At 34.9% G+C, this 12970-nt stretch overlaps 1 protein-coding gene across 3 annotated transcripts in view; it reads left to right on the top strand.

Moving 5' to 3' along the window:
- PTPRT (protein tyrosine phosphatase receptor type T) overlaps positions 1 to 12970 on the top strand; it is a 1378737-nt gene that overhangs the window by 743882 nt on the left and 621885 nt on the right. The window lies entirely within an intron of this gene.

Here is a 12970-nt window from a genome sequence, read left to right as displayed (position 1 = left end):
TTGGGTTGGTAGAAAAAAGAGCCCTGAGATTGGAGTCAGGTGAAAGAGACTAGATTTCAGGGTCGGCTTTTTTACTGCTTATGTAACCTTAGACAAAATACTGAATTTATACTCTCCAGATTCCTCATCTGCATAAAGGGATAGGTAGAGTCTAAATGATCTCTAGAGCTTCTTCCAGATTAAAATCCTCTGAACCACTGAAATGTGCACAAAATAGAGAATTCCAATCTTCTTTTACTTTCTGGCACAGCCCATGAAATCTTATGTTTTGCTAAAGCAATTAAAAGGGTGACTAGGCAGTACCATAGTGCATGTAGCATCAGACCTGTAGTCAGGAAGACTTATCTTCCTGAGTTCAGATCCAGTCTCAGACACTAACTAGCTTTATAATCCTGGTAATTTACTTAAACATGATTGCCTGTTTCCTCATCTGTAGAATAAACTCTAGAAGGAAATGGCAAATCACTCAAATATCTCTGCAAAACAAACAACACCAAATTGGGGGAGGGTCACAAAAAGTCAGAAATGACTAAAAATTACTTAACAAAAATGTTACTAAAATCATGGTGGAGAAAGGCACCAATTTACAGAAGAACATTAAATACTTAGAGGAAAAGACCAAGGACTGGTTCCTTCTTCAGGAAGAAGAAATCTGGTCTCTAAATTCTTCTTATTCTTGTCATGGTACCAGAATTATACAGTCATGAAATTTGGAAGTTGGAATGGATTTCAATGGGTATCTAGTCCATTACATATATCAAAGGAAATTCCATTCTAAGGTTGTCCAACAAAGGGAATTCACCACCATCTCTTGAGGCATCTCATTCTTCTTTAGGACAGCACAGTTAGAAAAGTTTTTTTCCCCTTTTCTTTTCATGCCATCAATTTTCTATTTTCCCCTTTGCAACTTCTATCCTTTGATTTTGGTTGTATCATCTGGATCAAAAAACAAACAAAAAACAAGTAACCCAAGCCAGATCTGCCCTCCTATCATTTTCTTGAATATTCTTTTTTGCAGACTACTCATTTGTTTTAATTGTGTATAATTCTTTGTTCCCCAATTCTTTGTGACCCAATTTGAAGTTTTCTTGATAATGGAGTGATGTTTCCAACTCATATAAAGACAAGGAAACTGAAGCAAACAGAGTTAAATTGCCTTACCCAGAGTTACACAACTAGTAAGATTCTAAGACTGGTTTTGAAATCAAAGATAGTCTTCTTGACGTGAGATTCAGGACTCTACCCACTGTACTACCACCAAGCTGTCTTTCTTGTCAGATAAAATATGCTCAGTTCCTTCACTCCATCCTCACATATCATAAACTCAATGGCTTTAACCATCTTATCCTGGTTACCCTCTGGAATCTCTCTAGCCTATCAGTGTACTTTGAGTCCCTAGAACTTAGTGAAATACTTCAGATAAGAGCTAATCAAGAAAAAGTACAGCATGATTGTCTTTATTTCTGGAAGCTGTGCCCCTCTTAATACTTTACAAGATCACATCAGCATATCTGGCTTCTACATTCCATTGCTAAGTCATGTTGAGCTTATAAACCAATAAAACTCCCCAGATCCTTTTCTGAATAAATAATGATTGAGGCTGGGCAAGATCTGTCCCATATCAACTCTTCCAAATCTCAAACCTGGACCCTCTTCTTAGGGGTTGTTTCTCATAAAGGTAATCATTAAAGTCCATTAAGCTTTTAATAGGGAGAAATCCTGCCATAAATACTTTAATAGGAAAGGAAAAGAAAAGGGAGATGAAGGGAAATCAAGAAATACTCATGCAATGGAACTTTGAGTTAATCAGTCTTACATTAGGAAGATTGTTTGTGTCTTTCTAGCATATCTAAGGTGTGACTTGAAGATAATGAAACTAATCTTTCAATCAGTCTACCTCAACGTATTTATATAGGAGAATTCTGCCCAAGTCAGTAATTCGGTGAGGAAATCCTCAGGATAATTCTCATTGGGGATACATTCACAAGATTGAGATTTTCGTGAGTCTTTAGCATATTTTAAATGAAATGTATTATTAAAAATTAAAAATTGAATTCCAATGAAACACCTTTATTAGCTAAATATCTATATTCAAGTCCAAAAGTATAACTTTTCTATTATTCCTTCTAAATTTTTATAACATTTATAACATTTATTTTTTTTGGCTCGTTGATTTTTCCTCTTTTAGCATCACAAAAAATGCTAACTTTTTTACTTCTGTTCTTTTCACTTTACATTATTTCATAAATGTCTTTCCCCATTTCTTTGTATTTTTCATACTTGTCAATCTTAATGGCTCTGTAGTATGCTGTTCTGTCACTGTACCACAATTTGTGTCCCTTCCTATATTGTTGGATATTTAAAATTCCTCCCAGCTTTTTTTCATTTATAAAGATTTTATTTATTTTGAGTTTTACAATTTTTCCCCTAATCTTACTTCATTCCCCCCACCCCCACAGAAGACAATCTGCCAGTGTTTACATTATTTCCATGGTATACACTGATCCAAATTGAATGTGATGAGAGAGAAATCATGTCCTTAAGGAAGAAAGATAAAGTATAAGTGATAGCAAGATCAGACAATATGATATCAATTTTCTTTCTAAATTAAAGGTAATAGTCCTTGGTCTTTGTTCAAACTCCTCAGTTCTTTTTCTGGATAGAGATGGTATTCTCCATTGCAGATAGCTCCAAATTGTCCCTGATTGTTGCACTGATGGAATAAACGAGTCCATAAACATGTCCATCAAAGTTGATGTTAGGGTGTACAATGTTTTTCTAGTTCTTCTCATCTCACTCAGCATCAGTTCATGCAAATCCCTCCAGGTTTCCCTGAATTCCCATCCCTCCTGGTTTCTAATAGAAATAGTGTTTCATGACATATGTATATATATATATATACATATATATATATATATATATATGTATATATATATATATACATATGTATATATATACATATGTATATATATATATATACATATATATATATATATATATATATATATATATATATATATATATATATATATATATATACATATACCACAGTTTGCCAAGCCATTCCCCAACTGAAGGACATTTATATCCAATTTTTTGCCATCACAAACAGGGCTTATGAATATTTTTATACAAGTGATATTTTTACCCTTTTTTCTTAAATCTTCAGGGTATAGACCCAGCAGTAGTATTACTGGATCAAAGTGTATGTACATTTTTGTTGCCCTTTGAGCATAATTCCAAATTGCTCTCCAGAAAGTTTGGATGAGTTCACAGTTCTACCAACAATGTATTAGTGTCCCAGATTTCCCACAACCCTTCCAACAGTAATCATTGTCCTTTCTGGTCATATTGGCTAGTCTGAGAGGTGTGAGGTGGTACCTTGGAGAAGCTTTAATTTGCATTTCTCTAATTAGTAATGATTTAGAGAAATTTTTCATATGACTATGGATCACTTTGATCTCTTCATCTGTAAATTGCCTTTCCATATCCATTGGCCATTTGTCAATTGGGGAATGGCTTTTCTTTTAATTTGACTCAGTTTTCTGTATATTTTAGAAATGAGTCCTTTATAAGAAACATTAGTTGTAAAGACTGTTTCCCAGTTTACTACATTTCTTTTGATCTTGGTTACAGTGGTTTTTTCTGTGCAAAACATTTTTAATTTAATGTAATCAAAATCATCTAGTTTGTTTTTAGTGAAGTTCTCCATCTCTTCCTTAATCATAAGCTGCTTCCCTTTCCGTATATCTGACAGGTAAACTAGTCCTTGATCTTCTAGTTTGCTTATAACATTGTTTTACAAGTCTAAATCCTGTATCCATTTTGATCTTATCTTGGTATAGGGTGTGAGGTGTTGGTCTAATCTAAGTTTCTTCCATACTAAGTTCCAATTTTCCCATCAGTTTTTATCAGAGAGAGTTTTGATCCCAATAGCTAGACTCTTTGGGTTTATCAAACAGCAGATTAGTATAATCATTTCCTGCTATTGCACCTAGTCTATTCTACTGGTCTACCACTTTATTTCTTAAACAATATCAGACAGTTTTGATGACTTATGCTTTATAATATAATTTTAGATCAGGTAGGGCTAAGCCACCTTCTTTTGTACTTTTTTCATTAAATCCCTGGAAATTCTTGACTTTTTATTTCTCCATATGATTTTACTTACAACTTTTTCTAAGTCATTAAAGTAATTTTTTGGATTTTTGATTGGTAGGGCACTAAACAGGTAGTTCAGTTTTTGTAGAATTGTCATTTTATTATATTAGCTTGACCTATCTGTGAGCAGTTGATGTTTGCCCAATTATTTAAATCTGATTTTATTTGTGTGAGAAGTTTTCTAATTGTTTTCAAAAAGTTTCTGAGTCTGCCTTGGCGAATAGATTTCTAGGTATTTTATATGGTCTGAGGTTACTTTGAATAGTATTTCTTTTTCTAACTCTTCCGCCTGTATTTCACTAGTAATATACAGAAAAGTTGAGGATTTATGAGGGTTTATTTCATATTCTGCAACTTTGCTTTAATTGTTAATTGTTTCCAGTACCTTTTGGACTATTTCTTGGGATTCTCTAGGTATACCATCATGTCATCTGCAAAGAATGAGAGTTTTGTCTCTTCCTTCCCAATTCTAATTTCTCCAATTTCTTTTTCCTCTCTTATTGTTGAAGCTAATATCTCTAATATGATATTGAATAGTAGCGGTGATAATGTGCATCCTTGTTTTACCCCTGATCTTATTGGAAATGCCTATAGCCTCTCCCCATTGAATATAATGCTTGTTGTTGGTTTTAGATAGATACTGCTTATTTTTCTAAGGAACAGTCCATTCATTGCTACACTCTCCTAGTGTTTTTAGTAGTAATGTGTGCTGTATTTTGTCAAAGGCTTTTTCAGCATCTATTGATATAATCATATAATTTCTGATAGGTTTGTTGTTGATATGATTAATTATACTGAAAGTTTAACTAATATTGAATCAACCCTGCATTCCTGGGATAAATCTTACTTGGTCATAATGTATTATCCTAGTGATAACTTGTAATCATTTTGCTAAGATTTTATTTAAGGTTTTTGCATCTATATTCATCTGGGAGATAGGTCTATATTTTCTTTCTCTTTTTTAACTCTTCCTGGTTTAGGTATCAGCACCATATTGGTGTCATAGAAACAGTTAGGCAGTGTTCTGTCTTCCCCTAATTTTCCAAAGAGTTTATATAGATTTGGAACCAATTGTTCCTTAAATGTTTCGTAGAATTCATTTGTGAATCTATCAGGCCCTGGAGATTTTCCTTCTTAGGGAGTTCAATGATGGCTTATTGAATTTCTTTTGTTTAGGTATTTAATGTCCTCTTCATTTAACCTGGGCAACTTATATTTTTGTAATTATTCATCAATTTCACCTACATTGTCAAATTTATTGGCATAGAGCTGTGCAACATAATTCCCAAATTATTAATTTCCTTCTCATTGGTGGTGAATTAACCTTTTTCATTTATGATACTAGCAATTTGATTTTCTTCTTTCTTTTTTGAAATCAAATTGACCAGATGTTTATCAATTTTATTGTTTTTTTCATAAAACCAAATCTTGGTTTTATTTATTAATTAAATAGTCTTTTTGCTTTTGATTTTATTAATTTCTCCTTTAATTTTTAGAATTTCTAATTTGGTATTTAATTGGGTTTTTTATTTGTTCTTTCTCTAATTTTTTAGTTGCATATTTAGGTCATCAATTTCTTCTTTCTCTAATTTATTCATGTAAGCATTTAAAAATATTATATATCCTCTGACAGCCACCTTGAGTGTATCCCACGGGTTTTGGCATGTTGTTTCATTATTGTCATTATCTAGGATGATATAATTAATTCTTTCTATAATGTGTTGCTTGATCCCCTCATTTTTTAATATGAGGTTATCTAGTTTCCAGTTATTTCTTGGTCTATATCTCCCTGGCTCAATATTGCATATGATTTTTATTGCATTATGAACTGAGAAAGATGTATTCACTATTTCTGCCTTTCTACAATTTATTATTGGGGTTTTATGCCCTAGCACATGGTCAATTTTTGTATAAGTGCCATGTACTGCAGAGAAAAAGCTATATTCATTTCTATCCCCGTTGAATTTCCTCCATAAGTTTATCATATCTAGGTTTTTCTAACAATCTGTTTACCTCCTTAACTTCTTTCCTGTTTATTTTATGATTCGATTTATCTAAATCTATATTCAAGTTGTCCCTCCTCAATCTATTCTTGAGATCAGTGGTTTTGCTGATGTGGTATTTTACATTTTCTTCTATTTTTTTTCTATTTTTTGGTTTTGTTTAACAGACTCTTGCTGTCTCATGAAGTCATTAGTTTCCACAGACTCCATTCTTTTTTTTTTAGAGAAGAATTTTCTTCATTTACCTTTTGCAACTCCTTTTCCAATTGGTCAGTTCTATTTTTGAAAGAGTTTTCCTGGGGCGGCTAGGTGGTGCAGTAAATAGAACACTGGCCTTGGAGTCAGGAGTACCTGGGTTCAAATCTGACCTCAAACACTTAATAATTACCTAGCCCTGTGGCCTTGGGCAAGCCACTTAACCCCATTGCCTTGAAAAATCTAAAAACAAAAAGAGTTTTCCATTTGACCAATTGTGGTTTTGATAGAAGTAGTTTCTTTTTGCATTTGCCCAATTAAGGATCCGAGAGAATTATTTTCATTTTGTATTTGTCCAATTGTATTTTCCAATGATTTGTTTTCTTGCTACAAGGTGTTTATCTTCTCTTGGGTTTCTTTTCCCAAATTTTCTATTTTATTTTTAAACTCTTTCCTTATTTCTTCAAGGAAGTATTTCTTGTTCTGGAGAGCAGGTCATATTCTCCTCAGAGGTTCTAGGTCTCTCTGAGTTAAGGTCTTTTCCTTCCAAGAATTTTTCTATGGACTCTCCTTTCTGTTGGCCTTTCTTCATTTTATTAAGACCTTGAGTTGGGGAGGGGCTGGTTCACAGAAGTTTGGTCTGGGAATCCCTAGTGGCTTTACTCACTGAGTGCAATATCTCCAGCTGGCCAATAGGAGGTGCTGGTTGCTTTCTCTGGAGTGTCTGTGACCTTGATTGAGGCCCTCTCCCTTGGCCTTGAGGGAGTGATTGAAGTTGTTAAATACTTTTGTCTTTGACCAATAGTGGACTGTACCCTGGGGTGAGGTGATCACTCCCACTATTTTCAGCTGAGATGTTTCTGCTTGCTCAGCCTTAGCCTGGGACAGAGGTAGTCTGTAATTGTGTTTGTTCTGGGAAGAGGCTTCAGCTGAAATGGATGTCTGGACTCGGGTTTTCCTCCTGACCAAAGGAGCCCAGGGATGATGTCTGCACCTCTCCCACATTGGAGCTCTCTTTCTGGCCCTGCCGGCAAGCTCCTGAGGGTCACCACCAACGCCAGTGCCTCTGCTCCCTAGTTGACCCAAGCCCCCATGTTTGACCAGCCTCTAGTCCCACCACTGATCAAGCTGGTCAGTTTCTTGGGCCTCAGACTCCCAGGCTCCAGCCCCACAGCTAATCAGGCTAATCCCTTGACTTATCCAGGTACCCAGGCTCTCCCTGGTCTGTGCTGCCAGAAGAGTCCATTCTCTGCACCCAGATTCACTCACGAAAAATCCTGAGGTAGATGTTCTTTCTCCTGGCTTTTCTTTCTGGGTTTTGTTGAATGAATTTATGTTAAGAGGTTTGTTTCATGTCCTATATGGGGGAATATCATGATATTTTAGAACTATGCCTGTCTTTTCTCCGCCATCATGGCTGGAAGTCTCCTTTTCCTAGCTCTTTGCTATTACATATGATGCTGCCATAAAGAAATCTCTATAGATACAGTTTTTGAATCACTTTTGTTGTTTGTTTTGTATAGATTTTGATCTCATAAAGGAATTTCCAGTATGGGAGTTTTAGGCAGACAAGCATCCCATTGTTATAAGTTAACATTGAAAGTCTTGGGATCAGAGAAATTAAACAATTTTCCTATTATCTCATCTCTCAGCCTCTATCTTTAATATTTTTCCTCTGTATTTGACCTCTTTGAGGTAGCAGTGGTGTTATTGCTGTATTAACTTGGTGACTTTTGGGATACAATTATAAAGCAATTTCCAGAACTTTTTGACTAAATCATAATTCTACCCTCAGTGATATTAGTGTGTCTATCCTTTCATATACCCTCCAACAACTGCTAGTTTAATTTTTGTTAATCTTTGCCAACCTGATGAGAATGAGGTGGAATTTCAGAGCTGTTTTAATTTGCCTCTCACTTATTATTAGTAATTAGGTTCATTTTTCACAAATTGCATTTCTCTGAAGGCAGTTCCCAAAAAGGAGTTCATTTATGTTCTGGGACTTAACAGAATTGGTGTTTGACATTCCAGAGTAAAACACTCATTTAGTTGGATAAATTCTGACTTTTTTATTAGAAAAGTCAAGCTCATTACTTATCTCCTAAAAGGTTTCTTTGGGTGGCAATGTTTCCTAGTGATGAGGAATTAAAGTAAATTATGGAGCATCATAGGCACAATTCTTAAGCCAAAATTTCACTATTCACCCCCACACACACTTAAAGTATTTCTTTGCACTGACTCCTTAAAATAACAATATCTGTATATGGAACACATAAGATGCCACAGTGGGAAAGAAGAAAAATGTGCCACATAAACTTCTGTCAGCTTCCCTGTTGATATAGCAAGAGCCAGATACAGTTTTACTGAGGAAGCAAGAGTGGAAATCAGGAACCTCCACAACTGAGTCATTTAGAGAGTTTTCAAGGACTTACCTAGCTATACTTTTTTTTAGGTTTTTTTTTGCAAGGCAAATGGGGTTAAGTGGCTTGCCCAAGGCCACACAGCTAGGTAATTATTAAGTGTCTGAGACCAGATTTGAACCCAGGTATGCCTAACTCCAATGCTGGTGCTTTATCCACTACACCACCTAACTGCCCCCCTAGCTATACTTCTTTATGATTACAAACATTTCATCTTGAAAAACTTGGACCAGTCTACCAATGGTATACTGGAACTGAATATAATATGGATTTCATTTAAATGACTGCTCCTTAATCTTATTTCTTCTGTCGTACCAATCTTGTGCTTCTGCTCAATCTCAATTTGTAGTATTATCTATCTCTCATTACCATCTCTTTTTCTCTAATACTACTCTGTTTCAAGTACAAGTTTTTCTCACCTAGGCTATTTATTCACCTAAGATTAGTATCCTCTAACTAGTTTTCTTTTTTGCCAGTGAATGCTTCTTCAATAGAATCTACACATCACATCCAATTTATCTTACTGAGACAGGTAAGTGGTATGGAAGATAGAGGTATATGCCTGAGTAAAGAAGATTTGAATTCAAGTCTAACCTAAAACACTAACATTGTGATCTTGGACAAGGTCTATCTCCATCTACCTCGGTCTTCTCACCTGCAAAATGGAAATAATAGCACCTACCTTCCAAGATCATTGTGAGGATAAAATGACATACTATTTATAAAGCACTTTGCAAACAACTTGCTAATTATTAAAATGTATCACTAATCAAATTATTCAGTTATGAAAAAGTACCATAGTTTCCTACCTAATATTAAATATAAAAACCTGTTGCTGCCATTCAAGGCTCTTTAATTATAATGTATTTCCTACCTCACTTTCCAGTTTTATCTCATATATTTGAATCATTCTCATTTCCAATTAGATTGAATTATTCTCTGTCCTTCATTATCTTCCTGATCTCTCCTGCCTCCAGGCTTATGTTTGTGACATCCTCCAAACATGGGATGGAGTTTGCTTACCACTATCAACCTATGTCAAAGTCCTTTCTTTTAAAGCTTTACCTTACCTCCTTCATGAAGATATTCCTGACCCTGACCCCTTAAGTGGAAGTGTCCTCAATTTCTGGTATTACTTTTCTTAGATTTCCTCATTCCAGTCATCTCATTTTCCCTTCCATTTACTTATCTCTGTGCCTGTCTTCTTTTTTTCTCCATCTTCCATTCCATTAAATTAAAAACTGATTCAGAGTATGGTGTGTATCATTGATTGTGTATTCTGAACCCAAATCCTGTGCATAGCAGGCACTAGTTAAGTATTTATTGCATTGAATAATCATGCTTATTTTTGACAGTGTCCTTTCGAAGTCCTTTTCTGTTTTGAGTCTAGTTTTCATTTAACACAGTGCATTCAACTCAAATTGCATGCTTTCCCCAGAGTCTGTTACTTATTGCTTGAAAAAAATATGAGGCACTGTCTCATCCAAGCAGTTGGACTGGTCCAACTGGCAGGAACCCTCCTGGAGTTATTATATCCTTGTTCCTATGAAGCATCCTTTGCCTGTGGGCTCTGGCGGGCCATCCAGTACAGACAGGTGCACACTTCTCCAACAATATGAGCCACCTCTGCTTAGGGATACAAGTAAGGCTGCCAGAATCGTTATAGTCATGGGCAGGGTCTTTGCAGTTCATCAGGCTTCTAGCCTTTCCCCAGCAGGCTCATGTTACTAATGGGAAGTCGTGTTTGCCTGCCTGTATCTCTCTCCTCAGGATCCTGGAAAAGCAGACCTCCATTGTTCATCTCCCCCACCTGATTGCTGTAGCCTGGTGGGAAGGAATGCTATCTGGGAAAACTGCCCTTTGTTTTCCACAAATACACCTGCCTACTCCATGGTTAATCATTAATGCATTAGTCGTGCTCCTCTTCCTAGCAAAAAGGACCAGGAAGGATAGGTCTATGGAGTCTAGAAGTAGAAGTCGCTAATGAACAACAATGGGGCAGTGACTCTCAGTGATCCTCATTGGAATTCTGGGAGTAAACAGTGAATACAAAAAGCCTAGCTATATATTTTTAAAATATGGAGCTTTCTTATTCACCTACTAAAATACATTCATTTGTTCATGCCACAGGTATTTAAGTGCTTATTCTTTGCCAAATACTGTGCCAGCTTCTATTAGAAATAGTGGTAATGATGGCAGTAATATCATCTCTGTTAGAGAAGATAGTTAATATTTATATATTAAGATTTGCAAAATAGTTTACATGCCTTATATTATTTGATCCTTATAACCCAAAAAGGTAGAAATGCTAATACTAATTTACTTTTTACAGGCAAGGTAAAATGAATTGACCATGGGCACATAGTCATTAAATATCTCACTTCATGACTACTACAGCCATGGCTAATCTTTGGAACAAGCAATGTTTAACTGCCCTCTAATTCTATCAATTTTGATCAGAGAATTTCCCTGCACTCCATAAAGGTTAACAAATAACTTGTTAAGACCTTGATATCCTGTTATCTCTATGACTTACCTTCTGTAATTTCATCTGTAAATGTCCATCTGTAATTTTATCGTCATTGATTCTTCATCCTGTTAACAATTTCCCCCTCCCCTATATACACATGGTCTCTCCTGATAGCATCTAAGAATCTAAGTTCCTTGAGGTCTATTCACTGTGCCATCTAATTGTGTATGCTAAATCATCTGATATTTTGCAGTAATTTTCTGCCCTTAACTTTATAAGGCCTGTTGACTTTAAAATACACACACAGCAGTGATTGACTCATTGAGACATTTTTTTTCCTTAAAGAAAGTATTTTTCCAATTTTTATGCATTAAAAATCTTTGAGAAAGTGATTTTCCCTCTCTTAGAAGGCTTCAGGTTTATTTTCTGTAAAATAAAAGATTTGTGAGAAATAGGATTCAGAAACACTGAGAACATGGATCTTATACCCAGGAATTAGTTGTTTTAATTGCTAATGAAGCATCCCAAGCCCCATAGAGGCTGCCTCTTTCTGGGTCATCAGGACAAACAAACTATAATGGTTGCTGTTGATAGATCCTTTATTTTAGAAAACTTTTTATGACTAAATATAATTAAACTGCAGAAGGAATATGCTCTTGAGATGGAGGTTTTTTTCATTTTCACTTTAGAAGGGCAAATAGTAATGATGATGATGGTGATAGTAATGAATTAAAACATTTATTAAGCTCTTGCTATAAATAGAACTCTTCACTTGGTGTTGGAAATAGAAAAAGTAAGACTATCTCTGTTTCAAAGGAGCTCAATGTCTAATAGGAAAAACAGAAAATCAATCAATCAATAAGCATTTATTCAGTAACTTTCATGCATACCACATGCTGTTAAGTTCTGCATATAATTTGCATATAATATAATAGGATATATAGAGACAGTTCTAACTATAAGTCAATGGAAAGGCCCAGTGTGAACAGATACAAGCAAGGTAAATTTAACTTTTTGTACAGTGCTTCAATTGATAAAACCATATCCATTGACCCATTGAACAATGACAGGGATTATGTTGGTGCACATTTTTTCCTTTTTTCTTTTCGTAGCTATGTCTATTGTGTAAAGAGAGCAAGTTATTTTGGCAGTTTACATGTTTAAGACAAATACTAAATATGGAGAATATGCTAGGAGAATTTTTCAGGAGAATCAAAGGAAGCTTGATTACATTTGGGAAACTGCATAGCACTTTCAAATACCTAAAAACAAACAAGAAACCATATTTTAAATACCAATATCTTCCTTCTTATGTTATGCAGGGTGTCCCAAGCCTTCATAAAATCTTAAGTTTTACTTACTTTAAGTCACAAAACACAAAATCTTTAAAAAATTAATATATCACGTGATGCAAAGGTTAATGTCACCACAGGAAGCAAATAGTTGATAATGTGTCATCCAAGAAACATATAATCAGAAAAATCATCATGTCAGTCATGGTGCAACAGGAAGTGATAACTGATGGACAGTCCAAGTACTACACAAAAAAATTGTTTTAAAAAGTAAAGCATCAGCAATACCTTAATGGAGAATTTTCAGTATATTGGAGAATTTACAGGTGCATCTGGACATAAATGGGTTGTGACCTACATTATTATAGAGAAATACCCACATGAAGATATCACAAATCTATAATACCATTAATCTATGATCCTATAAAT

The sequence above is a fragment of the Macrotis lagotis genome, chromosome 1 (assembly GCF_037893015.1).
Source record: "Macrotis lagotis isolate mMagLag1 chromosome 1, bilby.v1.9.chrom.fasta, whole genome shotgun sequence".
Classification (NCBI taxonomy): domain Eukaryota; kingdom Metazoa; phylum Chordata; class Mammalia; order Peramelemorphia; family Peramelidae; genus Macrotis; species Macrotis lagotis.
Note: the sequence above shows the minus strand (reverse complement) of the source record. Positions and strands in the feature narration are given on the sequence as shown.